We start from the raw sequence: 11,504 nt of genomic DNA on the forward strand, positions 1-11,504 counted from the left end.
CCCTGTGAAAAAGTTGAGTCAGTTGAACTATTTGCAAAGATGTCAGATAGAAAATAAAACTGTATTCGGTATGTCATGTGAACATGTTGAAAACGTATTACACAACAAAGGAAGAACTGGAGGAAGAGTTGTTCATTACTGCCCAGCAGAGTGAGAAATCGAATTCAGTTGCTTTGAATTTTGATGGACCTCAAAACAGATTCTAAAATGATGAAGCCCTTGAGGAGTGGGATGGATTAGAAAGCTGTCTGTCTCAGGAGCATAGAAAAGCGTTGAAAGATTTTTTATTCCTACAGAGTCAGGGCACATGCAAGAATCACATGGGGAGGACGAAAGCAATTGAACACGAAGTAGATGTAAGGAATTCTGCTGCGATAAAGCAGTATCCCTCTCGACTTAACCGTCTCAAAGGCTGACAGGACAAGATGCAGGTGAACACCATGCTTGACGAGAACATCATTGAACCAAGCCAGAGCGCGAGGAGTTCGCTGATTGTCTCAGTTACAAAACCAGATGATTTGTGTTGAATTTTGTGCGGATTATGGAACGGTCAACGCCGTTACAAAATCGAACTCATATCCAATTTCTAGATTGGAGGACTGCATCCAGAAAGTCGGACAAGCCAGTTACATCACCAAGTCGGGCATAATGCGTGGCTACTAGCAGGTACCGTTGTCAAAGTTGGTGAACAAATCTCAGCGCTTGTAACTCCATATAGGCTATATCAGTTTAAAATGATGCACTTTTGAATGAAGAACAAGCCCGCCACACCCAAAGACACTTGCACAGAGTTATGGCCGGGTTGACAAATTGTGTAATCTATTTAGGCGATGGAGTGATCCTTAACAATTCAAGGAATGATCACAAGGGTCTGTTGGCAGAGCTCTTTGAACGACCACGAGAAGCAAAACTGATGACAAACATAAATAAAACAGAATTCACGAAGGCAGAGGTGATGTTCTTGGGATGTAACATCGGTCATGACAGGTTGAGCACCCTCCGGAACGTGAGGACGAAGGCTTCTGAGGAATTGCCATGATCAACCTCGAAGAAAGAGTTTCTTTAATTCTTCAGACTCAGCGGACTCTATCAGAAGTCTGTTCTAAACTATAATAGTGTAGTGGCATCGTAAACCGATTTGCTGAAGAAGAACACTACTTTTCGGTGGACAGTAACATGCCATGTGGCAATTGACCATTTGTAGACGATATTAACCACTAAACCAGTATTACCTAGGCCAAACGCCTAAAAGACTTTTAAGTAGCCATCGATGGTCGTGACGTTAAAGTTGGAGGTGTACTCCAACGGGAAAAATGAGCATGGGGAAGAACTGCCAGTTGATAACCTTTCATAGAAAATCAACATCTATCAGAAGAAATGCTGCACAATCAAAAAAAAACTATTGAGTTTCGTACTGGCGTTACAAATTTAATGTATGTGCCATGAACAATGGATCGGAGAGGTTATGTACACAGACCACAATCCGCTAAAACGTTGTATATATGTAATAATATGAGACTATCTCGTTGGCTTCTTATGGAAGAGACGTTCATTTTAAAAATCGTACATGTTGTGGGTCACTAGAATGAAATCACAGACACGTTATCGCAGATTCAACTGATGGTGTTCAGATGGGATTGTCTTTATTTCATGTTTTATATGTATATATAGGAAAAAACAAAGTCGAAATTGTATAAAATTTATCGATATGTTAGGGTAAAGTATTTAAAAATTAAAATGAAAACATATCTTCATTATGATGGTTCATTGTTTCCTGTAGAGGCGAGGTGTTTTACACATATTAGTGCACGTTTAAGAGATTTAAAAGCAGCAGAACAACCAGACACAGCAACAACTGTTCCCAATAAGACAACAACGTAATCCTGGGTCGAACAATTCAATTAGTTCATTGCCTGGAGACATAAATAGTTCGAGTTTGGCCACTCAGTTTCAATTTTAATCAGGAAAATATATAAATTTCAATTCAAATTTTAATTGCGTCTCTTGAAAGTCTTTAAAAAAAAACAGGGACCCAGTCAGATGCTCGGGGGTATGAGACGGGGGACATTGAACTGTTGGGAGGAGGACTGCCAAGACCTTGCATGTAACAATCTTCTTGAAAAGATATATATCTGGAAAATAACTTTTCGATCCGTGATCTTTGACACAAAATCTTTGACACAGGGACAAATAAGAGACAGGAAGATCCGAAGACAAGAACCTACAGCTGCTTAGTTTTGATAAAGAAGTGCTGTTCTGTAAACCTTAACTGGGAGTTTTATCTGAATAGCATTATCGAATGGAACATCAAAATGGGTAATATAAATACATTGGTCTGTTAATTTATCTCTCTTTTACTTTAGAAATGAAGTGCTGAATTTTTACTACGTGTAGTTCTTAGAATAGAATTGTTGCAGATTCCTGTACAGCATAAATCGTTTTTGTGATTTAATGGTATGCTGGAGGGTTTACGCTGGCAAGACAAGTGTACATCTGTGCAGTTCATTGAGTGAACTGGAGACTTGCACCATTCATGTCCTGGATGAAGTGATTCGCTCCGCTGTGATCTGAGTCGCCAAATGTGAAAGGCTACCCAACTTCTCCGTAGTTGACAGGATTCGAACCTGCGTGAGAATGCCCCAACGGATTTCAAATCCATCGCCTTATCCACTCGGCCACAACTACAAATGGACGATCTGTATTCTCATTTCCAGTTGTCTGTCTCTGGGGAGCTTAGCTGTAGTTAATCATTGTTTGGTTATTTGAATTCAAAACCCACAGCTTTCAAATCGATGAAATGTCGGGACAAAATGGATCTGGGTGTTTCACCCCGATAGGTGGGATCTATAACCAGCTTAAACGACGGCGGAAAATACAGAAAAATACTCAGCAGGTCGAACAGGATCTGGGTTGGGAAAAGGCGATTCAACGTTTCAAAACTTTTTCAGAACGTAATCAGAACTCCGTTTACTCCCAGTAGCACTGACAAACCTGCTGACATTCCACAGAATTTTCTTTTTTTTTCAGATTCCCAACATCCACAATCCTTTGCATTAGCCATTAAAGCGATACAGAAATTCCTTTGTGATTCTGGATAAGATTCCTGTTTGGGGAACATTTTCCTGACCACATTAAAAACCCGGAGCTGTGCAGGTAAGAAAGCCAATGAAGTATGAGCAGTGAGAGATCCGACCCTGGAACGTCCCAAAGCACCAACCGTTCGGTTAATGGATGAACGTGTTGACCAATTACGCAACTGAGACGGGTTAACTCATTCATTATACGATCCAAAAACAGGCTTTTCACGAATTCAAACTTCAGGCCGTCCTTCACGAAGTGGTTGATGTCCTGTATCAGTTTTTCTTTTGCAAAATAAATCCTGGGACATTCACTGCAGTGAATCCTGTACCCGCTGGAAACACATCCACGTCACAGCAACCAACGTTTCTACAACAGGATTCCTGCTCTCTTCGAGTATTTTTTCAAACTTATTTGCACCCGAGTCTTCTCGTGGTCTTGTAGCCGTGGCGAGGTTTGAATTCCTGACGCGCAGGAATGAAAATCCTTTCAATGTCTCAGATTGGTTGATGTCTAGAGAACAACACAATCAACGTCGCGGCCTCTTAAAGACTGGCTTTGTTAAGTTGGACAATCCATCTTCATTCACCTGTGGTTTCGCTTCCCAAAGAGATTCGAAAGCTTTCGAAAGCTGCGGACATGCGTTTACTGTTATTTTTCCTTGTTGTTTTTTAACCTGCCAACTGGCGATATTTTCCCAAAACCTCTTCGCAATCCTCCGCTTGCATGATGTCCAGCGATGAGCAAACCCCTTTTGTCGATAAATTACTGAGGTTGGGATTCTTCTCTTTGGAACAAAGAAGTTTAACTGGAGATTTTCATGGTCTGTTTATAATGATGGCGGAGGGCGCAGTGCGGATGGGTGTGTTGATGTTCTGGAGGAAATTTTGCCAACGATCAGTGTCAGTTTCCAGAGGACTGCGGCTAAAGATATTTAATGAAAAACGAAATTTGCGGAGAGTATATAGAGCCTACTCTCAAGGGAACTGTTAATCGTTTAAGACACAGATGAGGAGGACATTCTGTCTTTCAGAGAGTAGCAAATCTGCAGAATTCTTTACAATGAAGGGCTGTCAAGGCTGAGTATAATCAACGCTGAGACGGCCGCCCAATTAGTCAGTTTGGGGATCAAGAAGAGTGGGGATAAGGTGGACAAGTGCCGTTAAGAATGAACCAAATCAGACATGACCTCATTAAAAGGTTGAGCAGACCTGATGGGATGAATGGTTTCCATATGTTCCAATATCTTATCTGTCATTTGGAAACTGCGAGAGACAATTGTGAAGAAAGAAATTGCAGGACGTTGAGAAAAGATGATTGGAGTCAAACTGAGTCAACATCATTTGTTGAATGGATAACACACTTGACAAATTTGTCAGAATCCTTTGATAATATTTCGAGCAGAGCTGATCAAATATTTGCTCGCATTCCATAAGAGACCTTATCAAAAGCCATAGTTCAAGGTCGGAGTTCACGGTGAAATGTTAAAAAAAAGGCCAGGATTGTCTGTTGTATATTTAATGCAAGAAACAGAATCTGCATTATTGCATATTTTCAAGTTGTAAAAATGTAATTAGTAAAGTGCTGGAATGGTGAGTCATAGGATTTCAACGATTTATATCTGCCTTAATGACTTGATGCAATTGGCAGAATGAAACGTGCCCAGTTTTACTGACGATACACAATGGGGGGGGGGGGGACAATTTGCAATGACGACAGTGGAATCTGGAAATGGTTAGTGACAGGTTGAGTGGGTGGGCAAGCAATAAGTGCACGGAGGTGGTTGTAAAGTTGATAGTTTGGAGGGCAGGGTGATGCACATGGGTTGGAAGGAAATGGGACGGATGGGATAGGTCAGAAGGACGGTGCTGGGCTGGAAGGTTTGAAGTGAGGTCAGGTGGAGGGAGGGGAAATGTGGAAACTGTTGAAATCCTAATTGATGCCATGGGTTTCGAGCTCCCGATGTGGAGATTTTGCTTTAGAACATAGAACAATGAAACAATACAATGCAGCACAGGCTCTTTGGCTTTCGATGTTGCGCCGACCTGTGAACTAATCTGAACTCATCCCCCAATATTATCCCAGCATCATCCATGTGTTTATCCAAGGATTGTTTTAATCTCCATAATTTAGCTGAGTTAACGACCTTGACAGGCAGGGCATTCAACACCGTTAGTACTCACTGAGCAAAGAACCTGCCTCTGACATCCGGCTTAAACCTATAAAACCTCAATTTGTAGTTATGACCACTCGTACAACTTCCTCAGAAAAATGCTTCCACAGTCTACCCTATCTAATCCTCTTATAACTCCCTGGAGTAGTTTTGATCGCTGAGCTGTAGATTTGATTCAAAACAACAGCGCAGCGAGCAGACCTGCACCCTAAACCTCAACCTGAGCTGCACATCTTCATAAACCTTGCAACTCTATATCAAATCTGCTCTCAGACTTCTTTTCAATGAAAATAGACCCAAATCTCTCAGATTTTCCTGATAAGACTATTCATCCAGAACAGACAATATCTTGTTAAATCTCATCAGCAACTTTTTCAATGCTTCCACATTCTTCCTGGAATGGGGCGACCAGGCAGTTCAAAATATTCTAAGTGGAGCCACACAAGTGTTTTGTATAATGCCCAGGAACTCAATCCTCTACCAATAAAACCGACGCTGACGTACTCTTTCGCAGTAGCACAGTGGTTAGTTCAGCTGCATCGCTACTACAACCACCCGGGTTCAATTCTTCCTACAAGCAACTGTCTGTGTGGGTTTCTGCCTGTTACTCTGTTTTCCCCTCACAATCCAAAAAATGTGCAGGTTAGGTAAAGGGGTCAGTGTAGAAAAATGGGTCTAGGTGTGTCCCGCCTCGGAGGGTCAGTTAATGCTTGCTGGGCCGCACGGCTTGTTTCCACACGGTAAGTAATCAAAAAAAAAGAAAACAACCTGGCTGGAAACTACGTACATGGACTCCAACGTTACTCTGCGCATCCACATTGCTAAGAATCTTTCCATTAACTCAGTATTCTGCCTTCCTGTTATTGTTCCCAAAGGGAATCACCTCACGTTTGGCTGCATTGAACTTTATTTGCCACCTCTAAGACCAATGTTGCAAATTATCCCAGCTCCCGTGCAACCTGCAACATTTTTCCACGCTGCTCACTACTCCACCACCTTTACTGTTATCTGCAAGCTTACTAACCCATTCACCTATGCCTGCGTCTTAATCATTTATGAAAATGACAAACAACTTTGGTCCCAAAACAGATCTTTGTGCCACACCACTCGTTACCGGATTCCAGGCTAAATATTTTTCATTAGCCACCACTTGCTGCCTTCTCACAGAAAGCCAGTTTCTAATCCAAACTGCTAAATCATCGTCAATCCCATGGGTCTGCATTTTCTGAAACAGCCTGACATGTGGAATCTTATCAAAGTCTTTACAGACGTCATGTACACCACGTCAAGTCCGCAACCCTCATCCACATGCTTGGTCATCTTCTCGAAAAACTCACGAAACCATGTTGACCCTCTGAAATCAAGTTGTTGCTGGCTGAATGATTATACATCCTATCTCTCATACTCTGTTCCATATTCTATCCTACAAGAAAGGTAATGTTCACTGGTGATGATTACTTGGGTCATCTGTATGACCCTTCTTCAACAAGGGAACAACTTTTGCTATCTCCAATCTTCGAATGTTATTCCTGTAGACAATATGGAAATAAAGATCAAAGGCAAAGGCTCTGCAATCTCCCCCTTGGCTTCCCAGGAAATCCTTGGATAGATCCCAGCTGACTGAGGGGGCATACTTATTTTTGCACTTTCCAGAATTGTTAACAATTCCTCCTTGTAAACCACATTTCCATCCAGTCTAGTAGCATGTATCTCAGATTCTCCTCTACACCGTTGTCTGAAACCAATATGAATACGAACGAAAAATGTTCGTTTGGAGCCTTCCTACCTCCTCTGACTCCACACACAATTCATCACTCCTATTTTTGATTAGTCCTCATCTTACTCTCGTCGTTCTTTGATTCCTCATATACATGTCTAAAGCCTCAGGGTTTTCTAAGATTCTATCCGCAAGCGACTTCTCATGTCCTCTCCTGTCTCTTCTGGACTCTCTGTACAACTCGTTGCTCACTAACTTGTAACTCTCAATCGCCCTAACTGAGCATTCAAGTCAAATCCTAACATAAACCTCCTACTTTCCCTTGACATGAGCTTTAAGTTCTTTAGTAAACCACGGCTGCTTCGCTCGACAACTTCCTTCATAACTGACAGGCACATATTCATCAAGTACATGCAATATCAGTTCCTTTAATAAGCTCCACATTTCAATTGTGCTCATACCATCCGTTTCTTTCCACATCTAGTGTAAACTAAATCTTGCCAAATGTCATCCTAATTGCCTTTCCCTCAGATATACATCTTTCCCTGCAGTACAGAACTATCCCTTTCTATTGCTTAAGTAAACATACAGAACTGTGTTCATGATCACTGAATTGTTCACCTACCTTCACATCTAACACCGGGCCAATCCATTACCTAGTAACAAATCCAATGTGGCCTGTGACTGTTAATAAAAGGTCGTCTGGCCGCAGGTTATGGACTTGTGTTGAGGATGAGGCAGGATTTATCAAAGTTGATAGGGACAAATAGTTTTTCTGTTCACCTCCCTCTGTTTCGCTCACTCGCAGGAGACTGCTATTATCATTTGGCGCAGCAATTCACAGATTATATCTTTGGTTGCTTCGAAACTTCTGAACACTGTGCAAGTGAGTAAAATAGCACACCAGAACCAGGCTCTAAACGGGAGCCAAGAAAGCATGCATTGTCAGAGGGCCAGAACGGCGCTTTCTCTTTCCAGTGCAAAAGGTGAGTGCTGAAAGGGCAGGCGCTTTTGGAGATTCAGTGCTGTGAGAGATGACGGTGTCAGAGCATCAGAACTGAGAATGCAGAAACTCTCAGATGGTTATTGCTGAAGGATCGGTTACTGTAATAGGATAAATTCTAAGGGAGTGGGCACATTCAGAGGGTTAGTGTTGAAGGAGCAGGCACTGTTGGTGGGGTCAGGACTGAGAGAGAGGGTACTGTCACAGGTCCAGTGCAGAGTAAGTGCCATCGGCGCCCGTTCAGTGTTGGGAGAGTGGGTGCTGTCGGAGGATCAGTGCTGAGGGATCATACTTAATTTATTTCAGGCTAACATTTCTAGAAACAAATAATATAGCAGCTGGACATGCAAACTGTCCATCAAAACATTCAATGGCAAGTCCGAACATAAATAAATTATCTAAAAACTCTCTTATATTTGAGGACATAGTGCCTGTTTTTGTCACACATACGCTGCCTGTCTGGTCACATACATCATCCCTGTTGTAGTCTCACACAACCTCCCCATGTTTTTCATACATCCTCCCACACTACATCTTACACACCCTCCATATCTTTGTCACACACACCGTCACTGCATGGGACAAACTCTAAGTCTGCCAGTACTGGAGTAGACTTCAGTTTACCCACCCCCAGTGATATGATTGTGTAAAAATGGTTAGAAGTTAGAGCGTGGTGCAAATTACGCCAAGGTCGTGATTTCTCACCCGCCCACAACAGATGTATACCCTGTCGTGCTGTACTGCCCCACCTGAGCGAAAGGAACTTATCTACTTATCCGATTCATGCCCCTCATGATTGCGAAACCTCCATAAGATCAGCTCCCAGCCTCTGACGCGCCAGACAAAATAGTGAGAGAGCGTTCAGCCTGTAAACGTTGCACCTTTTCCATTTTCAAATGTAGGATGTAGCATGCTATCTGAAGCAGTCATCTTAGCAGCTGATCTGTCGCTGACAAACGCTGCAGGAAGGCGTGACAACTTGCTAACTATGCTGTCAAACGAAGATTGCATAAGCAACATGAGTCATTGAGGAAAACGTGCAATTGAGTTCTGCGCTGTTGCTCACTCTAAAGCAACTGCGGCCTTCGGGAGCAGAAAGAATCCCACTGTTAGATTACAATTCAAATGCATTTAGCATTTAATTCGCAGCAGTTTATAAGCAGCACAAAACCCTGACTCCAAAGGTATGTGAATTTACAGAAGCACAGTGAGCGATCGTCGAATGTACGTTTCTCCAGACGATATTTGTCAGCATGACAAGCTGCAGCTGAGCTGGTGGCATTGCCATTGAAATTGCAGGCGTCCGGACATTGTGCTTAATTTTGGATATCAGAGCAAATGGTTAGCTCGAGTGTACGCGTTCGGAAAAGTCAATGCTATTTTTTTGTTGAAAAGTTTTGCAACGAAAGGAAATACCTCAGACGAGCGGGCGATCGATATCAAATCAAAAAATGAATAGACGCCTTGATTGTGAGCACGGGCAATGTAGGCATTTGCTTTGGGAGTTCGGCTGCGTTGGTCGGTTAGCTCAGCTGGTTAGAGCGTGGTGCTAATAACGCCAAGGTCGTGAGTTCGATCCCCACATTGGCCAGGTGAAGTACTTGTGTCGTTAGTTACCCTGTGCCCAAGTTCGCTGCGGCTTTTAATTTCACCTCCTGCAAGAACTTGTCACATGATCGATTCAGATGTGTATTCATTCGAAAGCCAGTCATCGCTGTCTTGGAACAGCAACTCGTTGGTCCCACGCCGGATCTCAGCTGCGTTGCTGTATTTCCAAACAATGTGAACCATAAAATCACCAAACAGAAAGCCTCGCCAGCGCAATAAAACATTTGACAGGGATAGATGCACAACTCGATCGCCGTACCCATGATGACTCTTGGATGTTGTCTGCAGCAAATCAATCAGTCTCAATTGTTTTCACAAAGAAATGCAAAACATGAAATATATGCAGTATTAAGTCGACCTGGCACAGTCTCGGAGGAGAACCAGAGGTCAGGCTTCAATTGAAATCAAAGATTCGTTCATCTTATTTTCCTGGATCTCTGTTACTACTTTTCACGCGACTTCCAGAGGGAATTCATTCGCTTGTTCACCTCTTATGCATCGACACTGGAGTTATCATATCCCCAGCAATATGACAGAGCCATTTATGGAAGCGAATTACGGCAGATGCTGGAATCTGAAACCAAAAGAGAAAATGCTAGAAAATCTAAGCAGATCTGGCACCATCTGCAAGTAGAGAAAAGAGCTGACGTTTCGAGTATAACTGACCCTTTGTTAAAGATTAAAAAAGGGGAGAATTAGGGAGCTATTTACACCATGCTGAGAGAAGGTGAGTCAGGGCTCCAGATGCAAAGGTGATAATGACAGAGCACGGAGAGATTAAAGGGTGATTAGGAGCTGCGAATGACCAAGGCTGAAGCCAGTGCTATGTGGCAAAATATGTGGGGGATGTGTGAAGCAGACTAAATGGAAAACAGGGGAGAAGCGTAGCAAAGCGGGAAGAGGAGAGGAAAAATGTATTGACAGAGTGGAAAGCGACAGAAAGGGAGACAATCAAGAAATAAAAAGTACAGAACAATGAAAGAAACACAAATAAAAAAGGTAATTAAAATAATTGAAAATAAAATTATCTGAAGTTGTTTGAATTTAACAACTTCGACATTTTTCCTTCATTATTTTTTCATCTTTTTTATCATTTCACATGCAATATTTTAGAGCCAATAGATATGGACAGCACTGGAAACACAGTTTTTGATCGAACTCGTCCATTCCGAACAGATATCCTCAACTGATCCAGCCGCGATTGCATGCACTTGACCCATGTCTCTCTAAAGCCTTCCTATTCAAATACACGTCCAAATTCCTTAAAAGTATTGGAATTGTACCAGTCATCACCAGCTCGTCTGGCAACATATTGCAGACACGCACCACCCTCTGCGTGAAGCCGTTGCTCCTCATTGCCTTTCGAATTCTCACCCTCCCACACCAGATTTGTACCCTCTCGTTCTGCACTGCCCCACCAAATGAAGATTGCATTAGAAATATGTGATATTGAGCAAAACGTGCAAGTGTGTTCTGCGCTGTTGCTGACACCAAAGCAACTGCCTCGGTCGGGAGCAGAAAGAAACCATGAATATCCAGTTTGAGGTGGTTCATGTCTCAGCGGTAGTTGGAAATTAAGAAATTGTAGGCAGGTAATAGGACATCACGGGGTCTCCTGGTGGATGGAGTGCATTGGAGGTGGGCAATGGGATCCTCGGAGGTTGGCGAGTCTCTACATTGTGAAAGTAAGCTCGTGGGCGTCAGAAGAAGTGTTCGATGTCACGGCGTGTATTAAATTCATTAACCCTTAGACAGAGGGTGATAAAGTTGAGGCCTTTCCTGAGGACTGGTCATTCATCCTCCTTCTGGTTGAGGTCAGAGAGAATCGTGAAAACTCGCCAAGACTGGGAGCTGGGATCTGGCGTGGTGTGGAGCTTGGGGAAGAGACCGAGCCTGTAACTGGAGTGAGTGTGGTGTTAGGGGGA

The 11,504-nt window shown here is 42.8% G+C and overlaps 2 non-coding genes across 2 annotated transcripts; one reads left to right on the forward strand and one right to left on the reverse strand.

Moving 5' to 3' along the window:
• Nucleotides 1-2,603: 2,603 nt before the first annotated feature.
• On the reverse strand, nt 2,604-2,685 carry trnas-uga (transfer RNA serine (anticodon UGA)). The gene has a single exon. It is a non-coding gene; the product is annotated as a tRNA-Ser (tRNA).
• A 6,803-nt stretch (nt 2,686-9,488) lies between these two features.
• On the forward strand, nt 9,489-9,562 carry trnai-aau (transfer RNA isoleucine (anticodon AAU)). The gene has a single exon. It is a non-coding gene; the product is annotated as a tRNA-Ile (tRNA).
• Nucleotides 9,563-11,504: the final 1,942 nt, after the last annotated feature.

Source organism: Hemiscyllium ocellatum, unplaced genomic scaffold, assembly GCF_020745735.1.
Source record: "Hemiscyllium ocellatum isolate sHemOce1 unplaced genomic scaffold, sHemOce1.pat.X.cur. scaffold_283_pat_ctg1, whole genome shotgun sequence".
Lineage (NCBI taxonomy): Eukaryota > Metazoa > Chordata > Chondrichthyes > Orectolobiformes > Hemiscylliidae > Hemiscyllium > Hemiscyllium ocellatum.